Source organism: Amblyomma americanum, chromosome 2, assembly GCF_052857255.1.
Source record: "Amblyomma americanum isolate KBUSLIRL-KWMA chromosome 2, ASM5285725v1, whole genome shotgun sequence".
Taxonomy (NCBI): domain Eukaryota; kingdom Metazoa; phylum Arthropoda; class Arachnida; order Ixodida; family Ixodidae; genus Amblyomma; species Amblyomma americanum.
The window spans coordinates 179,454,607-179,475,178 of NC_135498.1; the positions used below are offsets into that span (position 1 = coordinate 179,454,607).

General features: G+C 47.0%; 1 protein-coding gene across 2 annotated transcripts in view; it reads right to left on the bottom strand.

Annotated features, from left to right (window-relative positions):
- The window catches only part of LOC144122021 (ras-related protein Rab-34-like), a 56,182-nt gene that overhangs the window by 32,167 nt on the left and 3,443 nt on the right, over positions 1–20,572 (bottom strand). The gene's annotated exons all lie outside the window — the stretch shown is intronic.

Here is a 20,572-nt window from a genome sequence, read left to right on the forward strand (position 1 = left end):
TCGCGCAGCAGACGACACGAAAACGCACACGGGCAGTATTTTATTCGACCCTACCGATCAAAGCCACCTATATCAACAGGCGGAGGTGAGGCCGCAAGCAAATGTGTGCGACTCGTGCAGTTCTAGCATCCACGAAAGAAACAGAGAGCAGCCTTCGCGCGAATGCATTGCGCAACGCCCTTTAGCGGCCACCAAGGTTGTGACAGCAATCAAGCACGCAATACGCGGAAGCCCCATAGAAGAAAATGACAGGTCACCACGAGGAGATGCTTAAGTCAGCGTGGGTAGCCTGTCTCTTGTCCGTAATCTTCGCAGAAGAACGAACCAGTCACCGCCCTGACTCTCGTCAAAAGCCCTCCCTCGCGACGCAAATTGGTATTTTTTTTTACTTTCGCCTCATCTCTGACGTCAAATGACGCGGCGTCGGCGCAAAGCTAGTACTCCGGCGCGTCTCTCTTAGTGCTAGCCGTGTGAAGGCCATTTCCAAAAGATCATCACATAACAGTATTAATAATCATAATCAGCATAACTACGGCCACTGCCGGACAAAGGGTTATCCCTCCAATTAACCCTCTGTTGTGACACCTACTGCCATCTTATCCGTGAAAACTTCCTAATCTCATCCGGCTACCCGACTGTCTTCCAAACCCTCCACTTGCCCAGTCTTGGAATCCGCTCCGTTACCCTAACGGACCTTTGCTTACCTTCAAATTGCATTGCATGTCCTGCCCATGCCCCTTTTTACTTGTTGATTTCAACCCAGATGTCGTTCCTTAGCTTTTGTTCCCATACAAACTGTGCTGTCTTCGTGTTTGTTAACGTTAAGCCCATAGCTTTCCTCAATTTCTCCCAACTTTCATTAGCCTACAAGTTTACACGCCATAGGTGAGCCCTAGCTGGCAAGTTATAACTGTTATGCATTTTCCCCTTGAGGAACACTCGCAAACTGCCATTCATGATCTGGGAGCACCCGCCCAGTGCATAGCGCAAAGTCAGCACATAGCTAAGATTGATAGCTTCCTCTGTGCGCATGAAAGCTGCAAGGCAATTACAGGCATGTAAATAAGTAAGCATAGCACTCTGTTCTGTTGTAAATGCAATCATGCCTGCCAGAGAAGAAGTCTGGCAACATTGTGCTTCACTATCGCAATGTGCGGCATCAGAGATTACCTGTCGCCTCCAGATTTCATGACTCCGATTCTCATTAGGCGACGCGCAATGAGAGTCAAAAAGCCTTAGCATGCTCCACACCCCCACCGCACCTGTACACGAATAAGCCTATATCGGAGTAAAAAGGGGGTTAGCTATTTTCTAGCGTAGTCCTTTTTAGACGCAGGGTATGCTGCCTAAGAAACAGGACGATGGCAGAGTGGGTCAGGGAACAAACGCGAGTTAATCGTAGTCCAAATCAAGAGGAAGAAATGGGCTTGGGCAGGGCATTGTTGCGTTGCGTCTGCCCTGAAAGCGGACTAGACGGGTAGGGAAGAGCCGAGTCAAAAGTCGGGCTGCAAGCACTCGGACATCGCTGTTGACGCCGATACAGATACGGGCCCAGGAATAGACAAACTTAACAGATATTTATTCACATGTTGATCAAGAAGAATTCGGTCCTGAAAGTGAGCACTGCCGCTCTTTTTAAAGAGGTATCCTGTCCCCAGGCCCCTAGTTGGAGAATTTAGTTCAGTTAAAAGCGTCCAACCACTGTGGTTTGGGTCACGTGCCCAGTCGTCTTGAACTGCCCACAGGGACGTCCCCGAAACGCTCTCGCCACTTCCGGCAAAATACTGTCTGGGCTGCTCCTGCCGCAGTGATGACGAGCCTGGAAGGAGGCCCATGTGGTGCCAAAGTACAGACACTTGCACTTTACAGCTATCCGTAGGAACGGAATGCCGAAGCTGCACCCGCGCACAGAGGAAGACGAGAAAACTCTTTAGAACTGCCAGTATGCAGGCGCCGTTGCTCGCTGTAAACAACAACTTACGCGTCCGCCGTGAATCACACAGAGCACCGCCGACGCACGATACCATGCCACTGTGGCCCAAGTGGATGGCCGCGATGAACTCTCCCAGGAAGCGGACGGCGATCTCAACGCCGCCATCTAGATGCACACAAGAAATTGGAACGTTAGAGCACCGCGAATCAATGGGAGCAGCCGGGAGGAATTTTACCAGACAAGCGGACGTCCATCTCACAACCACTGTCTCGAAGCTCAGTATATTTCGAAACGTAACAGCATGTAATGCGAAGGCAGGATAACCGCTGATCCTTAAGAGTAACGGAACGGATTCCAAGAGAAAGCAAGCGTAGCAGGGGGCGGCAGAAGGTTAGGTGGACGGATGAGATTAGGAAGTTGGCGGGCATAAGGTGGCCGCAGCTGGCAAAGGACAGGGTTAATTGGAAAGATATGGGAGAGGTCTTTGTCCTCCACTGGGCAAAGTCAGGCTGATGATGATGATAATGCCTCAGTTCGAATAGATTTCGAGCAATAAATATGCGGAATGCTTACTCTTTGCTACGGGGCTATATTCCCATTGCAAAATATATCAAGTTGATGCAGTTAGCAATGGCAGGACGTTTTTAAATCCGGCAGCGATGGCCCTGAGGTTAGCAAATAGAGGAGATTGAAACCTCGGTTAATATCCTTGCAACTGCTAGAACTTCGCTTGTTTTGAAGAGGAAATTTGTTTCCTTTGGCAACCATAAGTACACTGTATTTTTGGGCTAGAAATCTCCCCCATGGCTTGGGCAGTGACCCTGCTCCTTCAAGGGAGCGCGCTAGAGGATAGCTTACTTCCTTTTTTACTCATTTCGTACTTAGAGCGTACTGTCCGCCATATAAGTTTAAGGGAAGCATGTCCTCGGGAAAAAAAATGAAATTATTGTCGCGCAGCCTCGCGACCCAGCTGCCCTATAACGCTGCCATCTGATTGAGCGTGCTCGTTCCCACATCATTACCAGAGAGTCTGGAGAGCGCCCAGCAGTGCAGCTAAGCCTAGAAGCCTTTATCGCTTCAACGGGAGGCGGCAGGTATTTTCCAATAACTAGTCACAGAGATATCGGCCTGGATTTTTTCACGTGATTCAGATTTTTTGGTTATCTTTCAGAGCATCTGAAGGCAGTGACGTCCTAGTGCAGAATAGAGATTTTCTTCTCACCCCCTTCAAAGTGTTAATAGTGGTAGTCTGTGGAAACGGCCCAAATTCGAAGGTGTTTTGGGAGACGTAAACTTGATTTATCAAGAATCTGCTCCTTCAATCGCTTTTAAATAGCGGAAACAGAAATAGGAGGGACCGAGCTTTCTACTCTTAAAGGTTGTTTTTTTTTTTTGTCAGAAGAACGAAGAAAAGTGCACAAAGTTGACATTTTCAGAAAAGAGCAAACTAATCCTGAGCAGTATATGGTCAAAAGCCAACCTGTCCGTTGTCGCGTGTTCGTTGCTCTGTGGCCGAGTGTTGCACAGGTGCTACTTGCGAACCGCGAAGACACGTGATCTAATATGTACTGTTGCCGCAATTTTGTTTTCGCATGATGTCAGCGCGCTATTTTCTAATGTTGCAGCATGCGCCACCTTGTAGCAGCCAAGGGAACTAGAAGTGTCTCTCCTGAATTCATAGTAATGAACTTCAAACATTTGAGGCGATTGACTTGGGTGACTGCCTCGAAATAATTTTTTCTCGCACACCCGATTCTGTAAACTTTTAGCGGTCGATGATACACAAGATCCTAAATTCGCCAAAGCGCACATTACAACAGAACATAGTAAAACGTGCCAGTGATTTGGTAACTCAATAGTGCAAAGCATATTAAGCGCCTGAAGGCAATTTATTTTTCGCCTTGAATCGAGCGGCACTCCAAGCTTGCCAGTATTCGCTAATACGGAGTCGTCTTTTCGTGGTATGCAATCTATCCCAAATGGAGGGTTAAAACTGTTTACTATAGCTGGGGCCCAGGTGCACCCATCCATAAGAGGCAGGGCGCGGTGCGGACAAATAACCTCGTTCCGTATACTCCCCTGCGTCTAAAGGGAAGGAACTATTATTAGCTGTATAATCAACGCGGGGTCAAAGACCCATTTCCCAAGCATTTCACCCTAAAGAAGCCGAGCACCAGACCAGGGGAAAGATTGCACCCATTGTATCACCGGTGGTACACGGTGGCATTGGGGATCGAACTCAGCACCTCCCGCATAAGAAACTTTGACCCCCCTCATGGAGAGGCGTATGCATGCGACGGTGAGAATTACGATCACACGACAATGTAGGCTGCTTGTCAAGAAATTTCCCTAGACCTTAAAAGAGAGAGAGATCCCTGCGGGCAAATACTTAGTAATGTAAAGGCATTAGATGGCTCATCGATACAAAATCCTGGCGTCGCCTAAAAAATGGCGGTGATACAGGACTCGCGATTGGCTGAAACGGTGTGACGTCATCAAAATACTTAAAACTGCACCAACCGCAAAGATATAGAAAAGAATTAGAATAGAATTAGAATTAAATTACAGCAGAATAGGAAAATAGTTGGCATAGATTTGCAACATTTTCGAAGTACTTGCACGTAAGTGCCCTCGGTAATTTTCAGAAATCCAATGACCAATACCTTTTACACTTTGTTCAAGTTCTTGTGATCTTAAGGCGGAACCGCATGGCGCGATTTCAGGCGCGATTGACGCGCGGATGGTGGGACGCGCGCGTCATTTTGACGCGTGCCCAGTATGATCCGTCACGAAATCGCGCCGCCGCGTGCTCCTACTCGGAGTAGAAAAAAACGCCTCGCGCGGCGCGTCCGGGGCGCGTCCGCCAATCAGATTTCAAGTAAGTCACGTGGTATTTGGTCACGTGGCATTTTTGGCTTTTTGGTTTTGCCGCTAGATGGCCCTACTCTCTGCGCATCTCGACGGAACCTCTTCGGCGCATTTTTTTTTTCGCTCTGCAGAACCGGCGCGCACGTGAAAAACACGTGCTACTGTTTCGTGCGCGCATCGTGTTCATCGAAAATGGAGAAAGCAGTCTTCAACGAGGCCCTTATCACGGAAGTGGAGAGGCGTCGCGTCCTGTGGGATATACGCGACCGCCTCTTCTGCTCTGTAGTAAGCGCCCGACACTCCATTTTCTATGTCGAGTTGTAAACAAGCAGCGGCCTCTTGGCATGCAGAAAGTACATAGTCGCAGTTTCGCACACACTCTTCCTGCTTGAAATTAAGCTTGATAAATATACTTCGGAAAAAAATGTCGTTGTGTAATTACACTTAGATTATTTCTGTTGCAGTGTTGTGTAAGTTTAAGGGCATATTACATATGCGGTAGCAGGGACAATTCATGTCGTTGGGAGTTACGTTGTCTGGCAACCCGGAAAACGCGCCGCGGAGGCGCCGCTCCCCTTTTTTCGTGCGGGTGCTCGCGCGTTGACGGCAACGCGGGCGTCCACCGCGCGTCGCGTTTTTCGCTCGCGGAAAACGCGCCATGCGGTTCCGCCTGAAGACATGCAGCGCGTCTTTGTTAATGGAGCGTGAGCTGGCAAGTGAATGCAATGCAGAAAAGCTAAAGATAAACCAGTAGGCCCAACATGTTCGTCAGTGGCGCCTAATTCGAAATTTCTGGAAAGTAGGACTTCCAGCTGCCGCGACGACATCCACGGAAAAACGAACATTTCTAGACTACGACAAAGCTTAAATGTCAATCCAAGTAAATGTTCCCGAGCACCCAAGATGTATTGGACGATTGGCCCGCGCGGTGCCCTTCAGCGAACTGATCTCTTCGATGTAAGGAAACTCACGCGTCGGTGGTGTGGTGTCCGAAGAGCAAAACTTGATTCATCGCAACAAGTGTAGGCATCACGTAGAGAAAAAATATTACCGAGTTAACCCAGTTAGGTTAGGTCGGCAGACGTCATGCTTAAAAGAGCAAAAGCGAACTACCACCGAATCTCTGCCTACAGCAAGGCGATAGGAATTGTTTATGCTTACGCACGCTCGAGAGAAACTCGGCCAACCATGGAACTATTCCGAAGCGATACCAAACATCAGTAAATGGCAAGGCAGCTACGGAGGGACGCAGCCACGACTAAACCAGTTCGTCTTTTCCGTGCAGGTCTGTTGATTCGTTCATCGACCCCCCGTTTCGCTTCTTTTAAACTTCGCCTTGCGAATCGCAAATGCAGCAGAGATCAAGAATCGCGCATCACGACACACGAGAACACAGCGATATGACACCAAATTCACAAACTGCAACCGTTAAAGTTACCTTCTTCCAGTGGTATGCAAAATAACAGATCGTGTTCCTTGCGTTTCAACATTGAAACACACCAAAAAGTGGTTGACGGTTCTACTTTAGTTTCTCTTAGAGAACTGTTAAAAAAAAGGAAAAAAAGTTGCCTGTTTAGCATTCCTAAGCACGAAATATTGTGCGAAAGCAGGTTTTTTCAGGTGGACAGCACCGCCACCTACCTCAAAGTGCGATTGAGTTGTCCACTGACTTAGAGAGGCAGTTATGTGCCCTTCCTTTCCTCAAAATCAACGGAGTCTGCAACGTTTTCAACGCCAGTTAACCAAAAGAAAGAGGTGTCGTAGTGAAGGGATCCGGAATAATTTGGACCACGTGGGGATCTATAACGTGCACTGACATCGCACAGCCCGTGGGCGCCGCGGTCGGGTTCGAACACGGAAACTCCGGCTCAGTATCCGAGCGCCCTAACCACTGAGCCACCTGGGCGGAGCAATGTCATTAGATGGAGCGCAGCTTTTGAGGGCACCAATGCAAAGCTGGAACTTTTTGCTGCGACGGAGGATGGTGGCGACGATGAACTGTGAGTTGCCGAGTCCGACGAAATATCAACCTGAGGTTCAAGAAGCCTGCTGTGTTCTAACTTATGCAGAACTTGACTGCCGACAGTAGTGATTCGTTTTTCTTTTTCATTTTAGAGCTTCACAAGGAAGTAGTATTCTTCGGATGGTTATCCATCGGATAGCGCGGCGTCTCTTGTGAAAGCCATGAAAAAATCTAATAAAAATAACTTTAAATTATGCATCGCAAGCCAGGTGTCGCTAACCAGCGCGTATAGAGCATGAGTAACGCATTGTTCCGGAATGGCACTAGTGACGTCACCGTTCCCCCGAAGGACTGCGGGCGCAGTGTGACAGTGCTAAGGTCGTAAATAAGACCCGGTGCAATCAGTCTGAGCGCGCGCAGATGGCGCGTGTGCTTAGCGGCGCGCCCAGAGACGGCCGAATGTGACGCATCTCTCGCAGCGTCGTTGCCCGCTACGGGAGTGGGTTGCGCCGACGCACCGCCAACAAAGCGTGTAATCCTATGCGGTGCGCGTGTAACCCAGGGGCAGCGATGACTCGAGCAACGGCGTGGTAACATTGACCTCGCAGCTCCAGATCACATTTAGACAATGATGTCTCCTCCTTCTGGCAACAGTATAGGTGGATGATTCGCTCCGGCGAAATTCTAGTTTCCCTGTTCAAACACATCGGGGATGCACAATTTCCCTCGGCAACTTCGTTAGACTCCATGCATAAGTAATGCACATCTATCCTTAATGGTGTTTTGAAAAAATAAAAACCACACGTTGGGTGTGCATCCTAAGTTCCTCTGAAAGTTCATAGCGCTCACTGTACTCCCACGTAGCCACCTTTAAAGAACTCTGTAGCAATATGGGCGCCCTGAGCAAGCTTCCATGTTAGCGGCTTTGTGTAAATCAACTTCCAACTACCAGCGGCCAAATAAGTTGCTCGCGCTTCACCGTGAGTTTATTTGTAATTTTGATTCACTGGATTGAGTGACAAATTGTGACAGCGTTGTGCGTGTGTGTGCGTTTTGCGATTCTCCCCTTCTCTCTTCCTCCTTTCAGTCCCGTAATTCCTCTTCCCCAGTGCAGGGTAGCCAACCAGAACCCCTTTCTGGTTAACATCCCTGCCTTTCCCTCCTCCTATTTATCTATCTCTTTGATTCACTTATGTATCCTGCCGCGAGTGTCCTTGACTAAATATGCGCAAGTAGACGTTGTTCAATGTTCCTTGTGGCATACAGACCCGTAGCACTTAGCACAGAGGCAGGGCATAGAGAAATAACTGTTGGACCAGTCGCTGCAAAATATTCTTGTTTGTTCATGAGAAAACTTAGACCCGAGAAATGTGCTTTGAATAACGCTCGTACTGCGACCTTTACCTCAGGTTTGAAGACGTCAAGGAACTGCTGTTGTGGTCGACATATGTTAGATTTGACAGGAAAGGCTAAAGCCCCTTTACTGCCGACACCTGAGTTTCTGCTTGAACGGCAAAATTCCAGTACATTATGTTCGAGAAAAACGGAATTTAAAAAAGCTTAAGATTCACTTTTGCCGCTCTGTAGCTCCGCAGCAGGGGACGTATTTTCGAGCGATTCTTTTCCGCATTCATTCGTTTGCTCCTTCACAGTGGACCTCCTGAGACGTAAGTGACGATAGCTAGCGTGCAATGTATGTTACTCGTCGCCTTTGGTATCAATTGTTGGGCTAACTGATAACAATGACACATGAGATATCTCTAAAAAATATAATTACAAATCACGAGTCGAGTTTCTGTGGTTGTATTTCTTTTAATAATTTGGTGTGTGCAAGACTTCAAATGACCCAGAACTGGTTTTTCCAAGTGTAGTTTGTTATTTACTTCGTTGTTCCAAGCAGACTGCTATTTTTTTTTCTTATTTTACGGTGTACTGTGTTCATGCTACCGTTATAGGGCATGTTTACTTTCTTTACCTGCTTGCCACGAGGTTGAGCAGCGCACAAGTCTGTTCTCTCGTTGACCCAGCAGAGTTTAATGTTTTGTCTTCGAGCTGTGGCTGTTACAATGTTGTGTATGATGTCACCAAGTATAGGAGTGATTGCATTTCTAGGGTGGAGAGCAGTAAGTAAACTATAGGGAGTCTGTGTAAATAATACTGTTTGTGTGGTTCTCGTTTAGTACTTGTTCAATGGCTACAGCGACGGCGTAACATTCGGCAGTGAAGATGGATGAGCGCTGTGGAAGTCTTACTGTTTCTGTCGAATTCTTTCGTACCATTGCGCTTCCAACTTAAACATCTGTTTTTGAACCACCCGTCTAGAAGTCCGTGAAACCACTGTATTTTTCTTCGAGTGCAAGAAATTCTTGTATATGTAGTCGTGGATTATGTATTTTACGAAACTTAGTGGGAGTCAAATCGTAGATTAAAGTGAAATTGTACCATGGAGGTAGAGGGCCTCGTCTTTGCCCAATGCCAGATAATGTGTTCTAGATGGGCAACTTCTAGCTATTGGATAACAGATATGTTTTCGTAGTGAACTAAATTTTAGAATGTAGGAGCATGTGAGCATGCTTCTCTTGTCTGCAAGTCGTGGTTGATTGGTTTCTAGATACGGACGGTTCATGGGTGACGTCGTATCAAGTATAACGGCTTTGCTGAACAGTAGACTATGCAACCGTAGTCTAAGCAGAATCGTACCGCAAAGCGATAAATTTGTGGAAGGCTTGCGCTGTCAGAACCCCAGTGTTTGTGTGCAAGGAGTTTGAGTATGTTCAGAGATCGAAGTTACTTTTGCAACGCGTTTAAGCGAGGCATGAATGTGAGTTTTTTATTAAAAGTTATATCAAGAAATATGTGCTCATTTTTTATTGTAAATTCGGTTTCGTGCAGGTATAGTGTTGAGAAAGAAAAGGGTGGCTACCGTTTTCTGTGGGCAAAAGCGCAAGCCGTTTCTATCCGCCCATGTTGCCAGTTCACCTATCGTTACCTTGGCTTGACGTTCGCATGTTGATATGTTTGAGGACCTGCAAGCTATCTCAAGATCATCTAAATGGACGGAATACATAATAGACCTTGGGACTATTTTGCTGATAAAATTCATTTTTAGAGTAAAGAGTGGTGCTTTAAATGCATCCTTGAGGTACTCCATTTTCCTGAATGAAATTCCTCGAAAGGGTTGAGCCTAGGCGAACACGAAATGAACGCTTAGATAGGAAGTCTTTTAGGCTGTACACATCCTCCCACAGATGCCAAGGTCAGCCAGGTCGTGAAGAATCCCGAACCTCCAGGCTGTGTCGCATGCCTTCTCTAAATCGAAAAAGGCTGCAAGACAGTGTTGTTTGTGTACAAAAGCTTCTCGGACAGTGTTTTCAAGACGAACTAGGTGGTCAGTAGTGGAGCACGACCTTTTAATACCACATTGATGAACATCGAGAAGTCACGGACTTCTAGCACGAAGGTTAATCTGATATTCAAGACACTTTCGAAAGATTTCGCAAGACAGCTGGTGAGGGCTATGAGCCTATATCTGCAAGGAGAGGTAGGTGGTTATAGGTATGACTCTAACTAATGGCAGAGCTGTTTGTTCTTCAGGACAACCCAAAGCGTATTCATTAGTTAAGTCAGAAATCTTATCAAACACCTTTGCGAAATCCAAGAAAACTGAATCTATTTGGCTGCGCTCATTATCAGCTGAGACGAAATCTTGAATTGTTCCCACAAGCTGAGTTAAGGTGGGGAATCCATGTCTGAAACCGCGTTGCGCCGCAGAAAAAAAAAGGAGTGGTTTTTTACGAAAAACAATTATAATCTTCTGAATTATATGCTCAAGTAATTTACAGCATGTTCGTGTTAAGACTATTCAACGATAGTCAGAAAATATTTGTTTCTCAACTTATTTAAATATCGGTTACACTTTCGAATCATTTCGTAAAACACCATAGAAATAGAAGCGTTAAACATAAGTGCAAAGATTTTAGAAGCCCATTAAGCGCATCTGTTTCAGCTATCAGGACCGGGAGACTTAAAATTCAGCTAGATTGAACAAAATACTAAGTATTTCTGGTTCCGAGATTCGCGAATCCTGAACAGTTGGGACTGCTTGGAATTTATCAAACTGACGAGCAGCCCTGTTGTGAGCACTGATTTGAAATAGCTGAAGGCAATCGATATCTTTTCAACCTCTAACGTGGGACTACCGCTTATAACTAAAATATCTCTGAAAGATGTTATGGTGGTATAGACCTCCAAACTTTGCAAGTGATTCATGAATCATCTTGCTTAAGCGTACATTGTAAAACTTGTACTGTTCACAGCGCATCTTACCGTTAAGTTCGTGGGAAAAAAGTGCGATTTTGTCACATGAACTACTGCCGTTAAATTTTTTAAACTGTTTTCTTAGTCGACTGATTTTTGCTTATCTTGTTAAGGCCGATTATTCATAGCGCGACTGTAGCGCAGCAGGGGACAAGGACACACGAAGAAGAAATGAATAACACGAGGGCTAACATAACGCTCGTGTTGTTTGTTTCTACTTCGTGTGTCCTGGTCCCCTCCTGCGCAACAGTCGCGCTATGAATATGCGCCAAAAAGCCCAAAAAGCCACGCAGTTGAAGGTAGATAACTACGCACGTGATCCAATGGTTTAATTTGTTTCCTTAGCGCTAGATGGGACGAAGAGCTCAATGAATGTGTGTACTGTGTGTTCTCAACTTTTACCCACAAGAGGTTCATGTCGTGCGACTTATTGAGACCACTATAACATACTTCATCGTAGCATAGCTCCAACCTAGCTATAATCGGGACGTCCTCGGCGGAAGCAAAATCTGGCACCCGTATGACGTTGGCAATTATTTTGTTAGTTAAAGAGACGAGCTTAACTGAAACGCCCTTGTGATCCAAGATTCAATCTGATATCACTTAACATTGAATACCTCATATTCTGCTTCTCAAGAATACACGATTGTAAACTGATTTATTGTTACCCTGAACGTGCGTGTAGTCCTTAACTAAATTAAATGCAATGTCAATAAGTTCGTTTTGAGCGACATCTTTGCTGCCGGCAGAGAATATAGACCAGTTAATTCCAGGCAGGTTAAACGTTATCAGTAATGCTGGTTTTAATGTATTGCCTCAGCTTTCCAGCAGCTCCAAGTCTGAATAATAAAAATAATAATAATAATAATAATAATAATAATAATAATAATAATAATAATTGGTTTTTGGGGAAAGGAAATGGCGCAGTATCTGGCTGACATCTCGGCGAACACCCGAACCACACCGTAAGGGAAGCTATAAAGGAGGGAGTGAAAGAAGAAAGAGGTGCTGTAGTGGAGGGCTCCGGAATAATTCCGACTACCTGGGGATCTTTAACTTGCACTGACATCGCACAGCAAACGGGCGCCTTAGCGTTTTGCTTCCAAGTCTGAACCCGGTGGCCTGTAAAAACGCCTATGACTATGCAGTGATTTTCACAAGTTTTCAGAATAAGGATTCAGTGTCACCTGCGCCACCTCTAGAATTGCTGTCTACGATAAACACTGTATTCAGTTCACGCGAACTCGCTCACAAACACCCAGTCATAAAGCCAAGTTTCAGTGAGGGTGATGACATCCGGTTCATTAGTTATCGATAGGCGCTGAATGTCAACGGTTTCGTTCGCAACACATCGGCAGTTCACGCTCAAAAGAGTTGGCGGATGAGATACACCCTGTCATGAAGCCATGTTTTAACGAGTGCGATGACACTAGGTTCAAAAATTATCTCTAAGTGTTGAATGTCAAGGGTTTTGCTCGCTATGCTTCGGCTGTTCACATTAGAAAGAGGCAATGCATAAGATATACCACGTCGTGATGCCAAGTTTCAGTGGGTGCGACGACATCCGGTTCATGAATTACCTAAGGTAAAAAGCGCCTAAGGTAAAAGGCTTCGTTCGCTGTATCTCGCCTCGACAACGTTTCGACGCGAGGACTTGCACAGGGTGAGAGTCAATGACCCATTTCCCCAAGTATTTGAGACCGCAGAAGCCAAGGACCAGGCCGGAGAGAATGTTTGTGCCCATATAAAAACCGGTAAGACGTGCTAGGCGGCATTGGCAAACCAGATGTGCGAACCACTCATAGGCCGCCGCTGCAGTCTGCCCTATTTTGTACTGCTCAGTAAAAGAAGTGCTTATTATGTGCCGCCCCTAGGAAGATAAATAGGCTTGCTTGTGGCCGCCAATATTCGCACCTATAGGCGTGGTCTCTGCTTTCTTTCCGAGTTTTGCGTGGTTTGTGCAGCGGGTCAACGCAGAGCCGCCGGTTCTGAGCAGTAATGTCTTGTTTCGCATGGAGGCATAAACATCAAGAAGCTGAAGAACGGGTGAACCGGTGAGGTAATAAAAAAAAGAAACCGAAAGAGTGCGGCAAGGGCTGCCCCGCGGAGGCGAACTCGAGGGGCCCGAAACAGGCAGGGAGGGAAGGGAAACAGGACGGCATATCGTTGCTCAGGTCTCGCATGCACGCGTGCCACCCATGCGCAGAGGGGGGAAACAATGCGCGGAAGCGCGTTTGGGCAATTCCGGACGCCCCCGCCCACCACTCCCTCCTTGCGCAGGTCGCCGTGTCGAAACGAGTCAAGCAAAAATGCGGACCATGTCGCGGGCTCCGGAGCCAGGCTCCTGCGGCGCGCAGAGCAGGCAGTGTACGAGACGCGGCTGTCCCGTTGTCATCCAGTGGCAGCGCAGTTTATAGGCAGGCACCGAGGCCACGATAAGCTCGGCTACATCTGCAGAGTGCTGCTGCACGATACGCGCCTGTCTGCAACCGTTTCAGGCACCAGTCGCATCATCTAGATTCATTTCCCGCCGCTACGAGGAACTCACAAAACAGGATAGTTCACTCCTTTCGCTTTCCAGGGAGTGCGTGGCGGACAACTTGTTTTCTCTCCTTTACTTTCTGACATTGCATTTGCATTTGGACAGATACGCAGAATGCTGCGCCAAGTATCTTTATGCTGTATTTGATGAAAGTTTGCGAAAATCAGAAATACCCAGATATTGGGAACCAGCTGAAGTGGTGCCTACTCTCAGATCAGACGGCAGTGTAACAGAGCTATATATACCGGTCTCCTTATCGCGCTCTTGCGGCAAAATCAAGGAAAAATATTGTTTTCAAGCATCAATTTTAGTTCGCGAAGCTAACGATTTCCTTTAAAGCGCTCAGCGCGGGTTCGCCGCGATCTGTCGACAGTAAGCCAACTTATTCACGAGAAAAATTGACTGATGTAACTTCTAGATAATTGTGAGCCAACTAACATGGTTTTTTTTCTCGATTTCGAAAAATCTTTTCACCGGGTATCTAACAGTAACTAATTATCAAAGATTCATTGTATTATCAGCTCGATTGAAGCATATCTTTCTCAACGCCGCCATTATGTACAAATAGGTAACACGCCTTCACCTCTAGCATAAGTTATTCCTCGCGTTCCTCAAGGGTCAGTAATCGGTCTGCTTCCTTTTTTATTTACCTGAATGACTTGCACTTTAATTAATCAGTTCGCTGACGTTTTTTTCGCCGCTGATTGCATAGCATACCTGAAGATCCAAACCTGCGCAGACCAACTCATCCGGAATGATTTCTTGGCATTAATCTGCGATTGGCGTGTTTTGCGGCGCACGAAACTAAATATCTCTAAAGGCACCCAAGTGTCCGTAGCGCTTCAAAAGAGCCTGCTAGTCTACACTTGTAAAATAAACGATGTACCAGTTAAAGCCGTCACTGAATTCAAATACCTGGAAATACATGTCACCTCAGCACTAAACTAAAGTAGTCACGTAAAATTACATTCTCTCGACTGTTTCAAATTTAAGAAGCTCTGGCTCTTGAAACGTCGCTTAAAGCACTGCACGTCTGAAACCAAGTTCAAGGCGTACGCACCACTAATAACACGATTACAGGAATGTGCCCATGTCGTGTGGGACCCTCACAATAAATCTGTCGTTTAAGCAATCGACAGTATTAAGAGCAGAGCGATAAGATTTATCTCCAACGCGTATGGCAGGCACTTATCCATCGCTAACCTCAGGGAAAGAAATGGCATTCCCACACTTTAAACGCGACAAAAGATACATCCGCTTCAAATGCTTTATAATATAATCAACAAACGAACGAAATTCTATTTCACCACTTGCAAGTAGTTCAACAGAACCAGACATACCAGAAGGAAACATGATAACACAATTGTGATGCCCCAGACTGGAACTAACGCACATCACTTTTCCTTCTTTCCTCAAACCATAGCAGAATGTGAACGAATTCCTACCACCAGATATAGTGAACCTCTCATCGGTCGACTCTTTCTTGGCTGTTGTGAACGATCATGCGGCATAATGCTTGTAAACACTGCTCCTCATTTCGAGTGATAAACATCCCCAGAAAGTTATGAGAAAGCTATCAGAAAGCACCAGAAAGTTATCAGAAAGCTGTGCATTGCAGAGCGCGGCATTTCTTTTCAATGGCTGTTTCAATATGCAGGCGTGCTTTTCTTAACTGCTAATCCCTTCTGTGAATCCTCAGAAATGAACGAGCATGTATAGCTTATCTCGATTTCATAGCTGGATTTGGTGTTTCTATTCTTTTCTTTCTTTTTTTCGGTTTTATGGACGACGTTCATTTCATACTTGTATGTGAACATCGCAACTGTATTTCTTCTTTTTCATTTTTGTTGTACCCAACTTGTGACTTGGCCGTCAAGAGGCAATTAATCGGCAGTATTTGATAAATAAATAAAATTACGTACAAGTGTCCGAGCCTGGTCGGCCTTGCTGTGCCAGCAATTTCGCGCCTCGCATTGAACGTACACGGATGTTTCGAGACCTGTGCAGAAAGAAAGGCTATTTTGATGCATGCGCAGGAAAGAAGCGCCTGGTAATAAACCCTGACCCACATGGCCGCGATGGAACCACCGTACCCCGTGATGCGATTCTGCTAGACAATACGGTCTCGTTTGTCGTTGCGATTAGAGCGGCTATGCGGCGCGCGCTGTCCAAAGCCGTTAGGCGCCGAGTGAAGTCCGCGCTTCGGCTGGCCGATTTCACACGACGCTTCGTTAAGTGCCGAAGAACACAGGGGACGCAACAAAGGGACAAGGTAAAAACAGCTCCGGCCTTCCCTGCATGACCGCCGCGGCCAGGTCGCGTGCCGTTTGAAGCGGCATTATGCGTTATTGCCTGCCCTCGGAGACACAGAACGCTTGCAGTCCTCAATGGAAGCTTTGTAAATCGGAATCTGTCACGCCGCGGTGGCTCTGTGGTTAGGGCGCTATAGGCTACTGATCCGGAGTTCCCGGGATCGAAGCCGACCGCGCTTCGATGGAGCCGAAACGCTAAAGGCGCCCGTGTGCTGTGCGATGTAAGTGCACGTTAAAGATCCCCACGTGATCGAAATTATTCTGGAGCCATCCACTGCGGCACCTCTTTCTTCTTTCACTCCATCCTTTGTCCCTTTCCTTGCGGCGTGGTTCGGGAGTACACTGAGATATGTGAGACAGTTACTGTGCCATTTGCATTCCTCAAAAACCACTTTTTCTTTTCTTTTTTGGTTTGGTTTATGGGGGGTTTAACGTCCCAACGCGACTCAGGCTATGAGAGACGCCGTAGTGATGGGCTCCGGGAATTTCAACCACCTGGGGTTCTTTAACGTCCACTGACGTCGCACAGTACACGGGCCTTTAGAATTTCACCTCCATCGAAATTCGACCGCCGCGGTCGGGATCGAACCGGCGTCTTTCGGACCAATTTCAATTGCCCGTGTCCTCTTAGTTTTACCCGCCCGTCCATCCGCACGTGCTCTAAATCGCAAGGGTCCGCACTTGAGCCAGATTAAGTCTACACATGCTCTGCGTCTGTGTTTTTCCTGGGCGCAGCTGTACCAGTGCGGACACAGAATGTCGCGAAACAGGCCGAAGTCTCTCACTGAGCTTTCGCAGTAGTACATGTGACTTTCCGCAGTTCCATTATGATAAATGGAACAAGAAATTATGCCTACTGCATAAAGGAATACCCAATGCCTTTCGTGCAATGGGGTAATCCAGGCGTAACAGGGATCAGCCTGAAAGCTCATTTTTTCAGCGGCAAAGCGTTACGGCTTCCGTTGTGCACAAAATCCGGCGCCGTCGTCGTGGTCGATGTTGTGAGCGGAAAATCCCCGGTCCAGCAACCTAGATGGGCCCCCTAGGTCACGTGACCTTGTGGCGTCATCCCAACCTTCCCACCAGATAGTGAGCAAACTGACCACCGTGGCAGGTGGCAGTTAAATGAATGACTGGTCGGGATAGATTTCTCGCGAAGAGCAACCTGGGTCTCACAAGCCCCGCCGGTTGCAGCGCCTGCCATCGCGGGGCGCATCGCTTCACCGCTGCACCACTGCGCCAGGAGTGGTGTGAAGACTCCCAAGGGATCTATGAATGTAAAGGAGAGAATGACCAGCTCCGCATATATGGGCATTAGCCCATTAACGCCATCGTGACATACCCTCAAGGCGGAATTTAAGTGTCCTCTCCAATTATTTTTTTTTATTTAGTATTCACCAAGACAAGTATCCAAGGTCTAATAAACTTTTTCTACCGCAAAATTAGCGAAGAACTCCACTCAAAAAGTTACACGGCATCAAATCAAGTAAAGCTCCATGGTGCTACATTTCTTTCACCACAGCCTCGTCGGGAAAGACTTTTCTAGTTGTGGCTCAGTGGTTAGGGCGCTCGGCTACTTATCCGGAGTGCTCGGGTTCAAACCCGACCGCGGCGGCTGTGTTTCGATGGAGGCGAAACGCAAAGGTGCCCGCATTCTGTGCGATGTCAGTGCACGTTAAATATCCCCAGGTGATTGAAATTATTCTGGAGCCCACCACTACGCCACCCCTTTCTTCCTTTTTTTCTCTCAGTCCCTCCTTTATCCCTTCCCTTACGGCGCGGTTCAGGTGTCCACCGAGATGTGACACAGATACTGCATCATCTTCTATCCCCAAAACCCCATTTTCAATTTCCTTTAACGTGCGCGAACAATGCACACACGGGCCTCTAGTATTTCGCCTCCATCGAAATGCGACTGCCGCGGTCGGGATGACGCGCATCTTTCCGGTCATCAGCCGAGCACCATAATGACTGAGCCACTACGTCGCAGGTTTCATGTTATTCAGTTCAAGTCGGAGCCAACGAGTTGAACTGATTAACATGCGACGTGGAACATACGCCGCTGTTCTCTTCGAGACCGTGAAAAGCGCTGTTCGGTTCCGGCATATAGCAGTCATTTTTCTAATTCTTCTTTCGCCCCCTCTTATGAGCGACATAAATGCCACTTGAGCTGTCGGTGCTGATACCTGCCTAGCAATGATAGCCACCGGCTCTGCTATTCAAGAGTGGGCTGGAAAGAGAAGAATGCATTGAGATGATAACCGTTACAGAAAATGATACCCAAAACTGCTATTCTTTTTGTCACCAACTTATGGCTCAAGTTAAAAGGGACATCTTGTCAGTTCGGAATCTATGATAAGCTTACAAGTACCGTACCACAAAAGTGCGGTGACTTTTGTGTCACTGAACTCAAATTATCTACGACTAACGCTGCGGAGATGAGAGCTGTATATCGGGGCAGACCTGACTCTCCTGTCTAATAAACAAGTTTTCGCAGTCTGCGATTACCACTTTCAAAGCTATGCGTGCAAGCAGTCGAGACGAAACGTCCGCACGCTAAGCTCCTCCGTGCACCTGCACACACAATGTACAGGTCAGGTCAAAAGTAAACAGGCCACTCAAGCTGCCGCGCACCGTCACGTTAACCTGGCGTTCGCAAGCGCGACCATTCCAGTTTGAAGCGCTGTAGCGTTTTCGTGCCAGTTTAAGCTGTCAAGAAATCTTTTCGGCCGCGTTCAAGGCACCTCGCCACCTTCACGTTTCCTTCTTTTCGAGCCTGTGAATAGGAACGCGAGCACCGCATGACGAAAAGTCCAGAGATGACGGCGCGCCAACTCCGGCAGCGCGAAAGTCAAGAGGAGCTCCAAAGGGTCCCACGCGCTTTAAACATAGCCTCCGCGGCGCGCCGCTTTGCATGCATAGTCGCGCGACGGCTACTGCCCTGCACGGGAAGACGCCCGGAGATTAAGCAGACTGCGTGCGCCCCCGCATAGCACTGACCAAATGGCGGTACACAGCACTATACTGTGTGATACCTTTAAGAACGAGATCCGCCTGCGGGAGTCACATGTATATAGGTGTACTTGGAACGCCAAGGATACGTAAGGAAGAGAGTTTAAGGAGATGTGCGCAGCTTTTCCGTCGATTTAAATGCAGTAAGTTTGTAATAAACAGAGTTTGAAGGAGAAACAGAACACTGGCTTGCGTTCTGATCTCCCTTTTTCAGGTAGAGCTTATCAAATAAGGCCCCACAAATTGTCAACCACTGGTTTAGCCCATGGCCATTGGTGTAAAAATGAAGATACGAAATAGTTTGCATTTTTTAAGTAACAGAGCAGAAATACCAAGACCGAAATCTTGAAACGTCGGGTTCGTAGATGCATACGAAAATTACGAAAATTGCTTCTGGAATAGATTTTGAAGTATATTTTCTTCTTCGTAGCGCTTATTTTGTGTATTTAAAGGACGTGCTGAACTAGGCCGAGATCATTATTGTCGCATGAAGAAAGGCGATTTTTCAGTAACCTGTAAGCTCGACATACGGCATTCTCATATATATATATATATATATATATATATATATATATATATATATATATATATATATATATATATATATATATATATATATATATATATATATATATATATATATATATATATATACAAGTCCTTAACGCTCGTGAATGGTGTCACTTCCGCCAGTTCCCGCTTTCTGGCGTCCCCCCATTCGGCGCTTCCGGAAGCGAAGAGGGCGTGTCGGCGGCGGGTTTTTAACAAGCGATTGCGGCTCATTTTGAGAACAGAATCGAGAAAAAATTTACACACATGATTTTCAAAGTACCTTCTTCCCAACCACAGCGTTTCATGCAATTTGAAAACCGTTTCAGCTTCCCTTTAAGCACTGAACAAGTATTCGGTGAGACACATTGTTTATTTATTCAATTGTTTTCACAGAGATAAGCACTGCCCGATGGTCGGTAAAGTAACGCGCAATTGTCTCATCAGTGCTGCCTACACAGTATTTAGACTGGTTGCTTTCTCTCATATACACAAGGCCAATCCTTCCGATCAACGATCCGAAGTACCTAGGTTCGAACCCGACCGCGGCGGCCGCGCTTCGATGAGGGCGAAACGATAGGACGCCCGTGTGCTGTGCGATGTCAGAGCACGTTAAAGATCCCCAGGTGGTCGAAATTATTCCGGTGCCTTCCACTGCAGCACCTCTATCTTGCTTTCTTCTTTCACTCCCTCCTTTATCCCTTCCCTTACGGCACGGTTCAGGTGTCCAGCGTTATATGAGACAGATACTGCGCCATTTCCTTTCCCCCAAAACCAATTATTATTATTATCATAAAACGCCGGTGCACTTTGATGCGTTCAGCGGAACGGTAGGTGTGATCCATGCGACGCCTGCCGTGGAGACGGACAACGCGGACCGCGGCCGTAAGGTTCAATTGGTTTTTAGGGAAAGGAAATGGCGCAGTATCTGTCTCGCATATCGGCGGACACCTGAACCGTACCATAAGGGAAGAGATAAAGGAGGGACTCCGGAAGAAAGAGCGGCGACGGCGGCGACGAAGCGCGTGGCGCACCAACTCCTCCGCCCCGGTTGCCATGGTAACAGCGCATGCGCA